Raw genomic sequence first — 6904 nt, forward strand, 5'->3', positions numbered from 1 at the left:
CATGTTTATACATGTCAATTTTAGTGCACACTCTATTCTTAATTAATGAATATTGCTCATAACTGAAGAAAGAAGTAACTATTATGAAGATTAGTGCCTAAATAACTGAAGGAAATGTTTCATCATATTGGATATTTCTAGCAAATGAATAGTCAAGGGATAAAAAGTATAAAATTAATTCTCTAAGAGAAAACATTTTCTTAATTGCTCTTTTTGTGTTAGTTAATCAAAATCTACAGTCAGTGTTTTCTACAGTCAGTGGACTTTTGTTTGTTAGGAGGTGAGGGTTACATTCACTGTTAACTGATTTGTTCACATATATTTTATTTCTTTGTCAACACAAATTTCTCATGAATTGTATAAATCCTTGTTTACGAGAATATTTTCTAAAGTTCAAAGAAAAATTTTAATTAAAAAAATTTATTTAGATAATTCATTTTAATTACTCTTGCCAACTTAGTCAATGTATCCCGGATCAATGAATCAATGTTAATCCCTTAACTATGTTCTTAGTGCTTCTTCTCTGATTTCCCAACTAATCAAAACAAACAGCTTATCCTATTTCACTTCTCTCAATATCTTTCATAACTATTCTGTGATGTTTAAAGTTGCAGATAATTCACATGTGAAATATGCTTATCTTAAATGTATGCGATTTCTTAAAATTCTCTGCCTTCAATGAAACCTGAAATTTAATTTAAAGCAAAGTTCAAAATAAGATCTGTATAGCATCCATGCCAGTACTTTCACTTTGAAGATTTATGACCCGCTACAGCCTAGCATTAAAAAAAAAAAAAAAAGAATGAAAAGAGTAAACACCAGAAAGAAGGGATTTTAGTTCAAAGTATGTTGAAAACTCATAAGAAATTATCCGTCTGCTTTGAATGAATCCATGCATTCCAGTCTTAACAAATTGCTTCTCAGAATAATGAACTTAAAGGTATTATTTCATGCCCACTATCATTATTCTTGGAACAACACCGGAAATGTGAATAATGTCATGACCAAAGACAGATACACAGTTCCATTTCCAAAATGGTAGATTCTGGAAACTTGTGTGATATTTTTAATAAGTTTGAGAACCAATTGCTAAAGTAATGGACAATGACCATATAGGATGAAAAGCGAAGATTATTGAGTATCAATATGAGTTCCCTGGGAGAAAACTAATCCAAAGTAACATAAAATCGCTCCACTGGCAGCATCTGATGGCAGGATGCCTCACAGGAAGTTCTTCACTCCCAGCCATGAGTCCCTGGGCTACCTGCCCTGGAATTACATCTGCTGGCACCACAGGAAGATGAAGAGCTTCCTCAAGGATGACTTCTAAGCTTGTGAACCTCACAGCCTTCCTCAATTACAAGGCTGGCAGGACCCACATTGTGGGACAGATTGATATGCCAGAGTCCAAGGTGAACAAGAAGGAAGTTGTGGAGGCTGGGACCATAGTGGAGATGCTGCCCATTGTCACTGTGGGCCTTGTAGACTACATGGAAACACATAGAGGCCTCTGGACCTTTGAGAACATCTTTGTTGAGCATATTAACAACGAGTGCAAAAGGCCCTTCTATAGGACCTGGCATAAAACTAAGAAGGCATTCACCAAATAGTACAAGAAGAGGCAGGATATAGATGGGAAGAAGCATCTGGACAAAGACTTCAGCAGCATGAAGAAGTACTGCCAGGTCATGCATATCATCGCTAGAAGGCCAGAAGGCCTACTCCAGGGACATTCAGGTTAACAGAGGCACTATGGCCAAAAGCTGAGCTATGCCCATGTGAATCAAATGCTCGGCAGTATCAGGTGATTGATGTCATTGGGGTGACCAAGGGCAAAGGCTACAAGAGGTGACTAGCTGTTGGCATACCAATAAGCTACCATGTAAGGCCCACCAAAGACTGTACAAGGTTGCCTTCTTTGAATTGTATTACCCTGCTTGGGTAACCATGTCTATAGCTCCGTTTGGGCAGAAACACTACCATCACCACACCAAGATCAACAAGAAGATCTACAATATTAACCAAGGATACTTCATCAAGGAGGGCAAACTGATCAAGAACAATGCCTCTACTGATTATGATCTGTCTGACAAGAATATCAAGCCCCTGGGTGGCTTTGTCCACTGTGATGAAGTGACCGATGACTTTGTTATGCTCAAAGGCTGCATGATAGGAACCAAGAAGCAAGTGCTCACCTGCAAGTCCTTGCTGATGCAGACCAAATGGTGGGCCCTAGAGAAGATGACTCCAAGTCTATTGATCCCACCTCCAAATTTGGCCTTCACAGCTTCCAGGTTGTGGAGGACAAGAAAACATTCATGGGACCACTCAAGAAGGACAGAATTACAAAGGAACAGGGGGCCTAATGTCAGAACAGATTCACAACTGGTAGTATCTCAATAAAATTATTTTCCAGTGCAGGAAAAAAAAAAAAAAGTAAAAATGCTCTTTCTCGCACAAAGAAAAATATCATATAAAACTCTTGAAAATAAAGTAATAAATATTATTTTGAGCAATAGTACTCTTAACAGGATTACTGAAGTATTGATTAATGGCTATTGATGATCCTGAATAAAACTTCTACCATAGCACTAGAGTTTTCTGCCTTTTTTGGCACTATTTAACCACTGATTGGATGAGAAAAATGGTTTTCAAATCACATATTAGTTTTAATATCAGTTAGATACCTAAAGCTGCAAAGATTCGTTAGAGTTATATTCTAAAACAGCTAAAGCCCCTTGAACCAAAATCAACAAGGCAATGATTACATATACAAAAATAATCTAAGAAGTCATACACAGTCCACTATGAAAATTCTGGTTTCATAGTTCAATTCAGTTGCTCAGTCACGTCTGACTCTTTGCGACTCCATGGACTGCAGCACGCCAGGCTTCCCTGTCTATCACCAACTCTCAGAGCTTGCTCAAACTCATCTCCATTGAGTCAATGATGTCATCCAGCCATCTTGTCTTCTATCATCCTCTTCTCCTCCTTAATCTTTCCCAGCATCAAGGTCTTTTCCAATGAGGTGTCTCTCACAACAGGTGACTAAAGTATTGAAGAGTCAACAAAAATACTTCTGGTGAATATTCAGGGTTGATTTCCTTCAGGATTGACTGGTTTTATCTCCTTGCTCTCAAAGGGACTCTCAAGAGTCTTCTCCAACACTGAAGCTTGAAAGTATCAATCCTTCAGTGCTCAGCCTTCTTTATGGTCCAACTCTCACATCCATACATGACTACTGGAAAAATCATGTTGTCACCAAGTAGATGGGATTTAATGCTAATGAAGAATACAAAAAGAGAAACTATAGAATAGAAAAATGGAAGAAATAGAGCTAAACTTGAGACATTTTAACATTTTGAGATCAAATAAAGAGATAAAGCAGTTTGAGAAGGAGGAATAAGAGGAAAAGTCAGGAGAATATGGTGCTACAGAGATAAGAGATGATTTTGACAATGAAGAACTGAGACTTCCCTGGACTAAGACTCTGCAGTCCCAGTGCAGGAAAACCAGGTTCATTCCCTGGTCAGGGAACTACATCCCACATGTTGCAACTAAAGACCCTGTGTGCCACAACTAAGACTTCTATGAAGCCAAATATATTTTTTTCTTTTAATGAAGAAATGATCAGCTAAGTGAGATATTGCCAAAAGGTTAGGAAATGGCAATCCACTCCAGTACTATAGCTTGGAAAATCCCATGGACAGAGGGGCCTGGTAGGCTACAGTCCATGGGGTCGCAAAGAGTTGGACATGACTGAGCGACTTCACACACTTTCACCCACTTAAGTAAGATGAGGAAAAATAAGTGACCATAGAATTTCTACTCACCACAGAGAATAAGATAATACAGACCAACTCATCTGCTAATAACTGCTGCTGCTGCTGCTGCTGCTGCTAAGTCACTTCAGTCGTCTGACTCTATGTGACCCCATAGACGGCAGCCCACCAGGCTCCCTCGTCCCTGGGATTCTCCAGGCAAGAACACTGGAGTGGATTGTCATTTCCTTCTACAATGCATGAAAGTGAAAAGTGAAAGTGAAGTCTCTCAGTCGTGTCCGACCCTTAGCGACCCCATGGACTGCAGTCCACCAGGCTCCTCCGTCCATGGGATTTTCCAGACAAGAGTACTGGAGTGGGGTGCCATTGCCTTCTCTGCCACTAATAACTATAAGAAGTAAAATATTAAAATAATATGCAATACCTAGTGATAAACCTGACAATAGACAAGCAAGACCTATACACTGAAAACTACAAAATATCACAGAAAGAAACTGAAGGACATGTAAATAAATGGAGAGATGAGAGAGACAATTCATTCATCTTTTGGGAAATTTAATGATTTTAAGATGTAATTTTCCTCAAATGGATCTATAGCTCCAATGGCCATTCCAATCAAAATTCTAGCAGGCTTTTATTTATTTTTTTTGGTAAAAAGTTGGAGAGTTAATCCCAACATGCATTTAGAAATGCAAAGGATCTACAATAGGCAAAACAAATTTGACAAGGAAAACATTGGAAGATTTATATTATCTGATTTCAAGAGTTATTTTAAAGTTTAAGTGAATAAGATGGCACAGTCTTATATATATATATATATATATATATATATATATATATATATATATATATAGTCTTATGTAAAGTTTAAGTGAATAAGACAGTGCATCAAGAGAAGCAAATGAATTCAGAAGCAGAATGGAGAGTCCAGAAATACTCCCATACAAATGAGGTCAGTTGTTTTTCAACAAAGTTGCAAAGGCTGTTCTGTAGAGAAAGAATAGTCTTTTCTGTAAATATTGCTGTACTTTTTTGGGAGTCCATCTTAAAAATATAAAGTGAATTTCAATCCATTCTTTGTATGATTTACAAAAATTATTTTATGGTATATAGTAAACCTAAATTCAAGAATAAAAACTGTAAAACTTCTAAAAGAAAATAAGAGAAAATCTTTAGTTAGACAATGATATGTATGTGTGTGTGTGCTCAGTCACTTCAGTCGTGTCCAACTTTTTGTGACCCTATGGACCAGAGCCTTCCCGGCCCCTCTGTCTATTGGATTCTTCAAGCAAGAATACTGGAGTGGGTCACCATGCCCTCCTCCAGGGGATCCTCCTGACCCAAGGATGGAACATGTGTGTCCCGTGTAACCTGCATTGCAGGCAAACTCTTCACCACTGAGTCAACAAGGAAGCCCCAGGCAATGCTATATAAGACATCAAAAGCAAGATCTAATTAAAATTGTTAAATAACACTTCATCAAAGCTGAGAATATCTGCTCTTCAAAAGACAAAGAATTAAAAAAACAAGCCCCAAGTTTGAAGGAAATATTTTAAAATTATATATCTGATCAAGTATTTATATCCAGACTATATTTAAATGGAAGGACGACTCTCAATACTCAATAATAGAGGGCTTCCCTGGTGGTTCCATGATTGAGAATCCATCTGCCAGTGCAGGGGATGCAGATTATATTTCTGGTCTGAGAATTAAGATCCCACATGGTGTGGGAAAACTAAGACCATGCACCACAACTGCTGAGCCCTCGTGCCACAACTATTTGAAGTCCACATACCCTACAGACTGTGCTCCACAGCTAGAGTAACTCCTGCTTGCCACAGCTAGAGAGAGCCTGTGCACAGCGACAAAGAGCCCCACTGTGCTGAAGACTCAATGTAGACAAAAATAAAAATTAAATTAAAACACTCAGACACACACATACAAAAACTTAATAATAAGTATACACAACTGAATAGCAAATAGGCATAAGACATAATAAAAAACTTCACTAGGGAAGATATATAGCTGGCACACAAGTAAATGGAGAGTTATTCAATATTAATCATCATCAGGAAAATGCAAATTCAAACTGTAATCAGATATCACTGAATACCAGTTAAACCAGCTAAAACTTAAAAGATTGAATATATCAGCTGTTGGCAAAAAAAAAAAAAAAAAAAAAAGGTGAGACAATTGAAACTCCATACAAAACTCACAGGGATGTACAACCAGTTTGAAAAATAGTTTGACACTTTAAAAATTATACATACACCTACCATCAGACTCAATCATTCTACTCCTAGATGTTTACACATGAACATGTATGCACACTCAGTCACCCAACTGTTTCCAATTCTTTGTAATCCTATGGACTATAGCCCATCAGGCTCCTCTGTCCATGGGATTTCCCAGGCAAAATTCAGGAGTGGGTTTCCACTTCCTCCTCAAGGGGATCTTGGTAAATCAGGGATGGAACCTGCATCTTCAGCATCCCCTGCATTGGCAGGAGGATTCTTTACCACTGTGCCAACTGTGAAATGAAGACAAATGTCCACACAAAAACATGTGCAGGTATGTTTATGGAATCTATAACAGCCAAACTTATAAACAACCCAATGCCTATAAAAAGATTAGCAGATAAAGAAATGTGACATATTCACAAAAAAAAAAATGCCTTTCAGCAATAGGAAAGCATGAACAATGAATGAAGAATTATTTTTACATAGCTATATACTTATTTTTTAAAAATTATAGCTTTTAAAACAGATGAAAACAGTTATATCACCCCTTGGTAATCTTTCCAGGAGAAATTTTTCTTTTTCATCTAGCTATTCTTCACATTCACTGAAACAGATTTTTGTTTAACAAGAATGAGACATTGTTTTGGGGAGATGGGCATAGAAACAAAAATTTGCAATAAATTTAGATAGGTAATACTTATTGGGGCATCAGAGGGCAGACACACTGAAACCATAATCACAGAAAACTAGTCAATCTAATCACACTAGGACCACAGCCTTGTCTAACTCAATGAAACTAACCCATGCCAGTGGGGCCATCCAAGACAGGCAGGTCATGGTGGAGAAGACTGACAGAATGTGGTCCACTGAAGAAGGGAATGG

General features: G+C 37.7%; 1 pseudogene; it reads left to right on the forward strand.

Moving 5' to 3' along the window:
* Positions 1 to 1216: 1216 nt before the first annotated feature.
* LOC138084324 (large ribosomal subunit protein uL3 pseudogene) lies at positions 1217 to 2366 on the forward strand (annotated as a pseudogene).
* The last annotated feature ends 4538 nt before the right edge of the window (positions 2367 to 6904 follow it).

This window comes from Capricornis sumatraensis, chromosome 8, assembly GCF_032405125.1.
Source record: "Capricornis sumatraensis isolate serow.1 chromosome 8, serow.2, whole genome shotgun sequence".
Classification (NCBI taxonomy): Eukaryota; Metazoa; Chordata; class Mammalia; order Artiodactyla; family Bovidae; genus Capricornis; species Capricornis sumatraensis.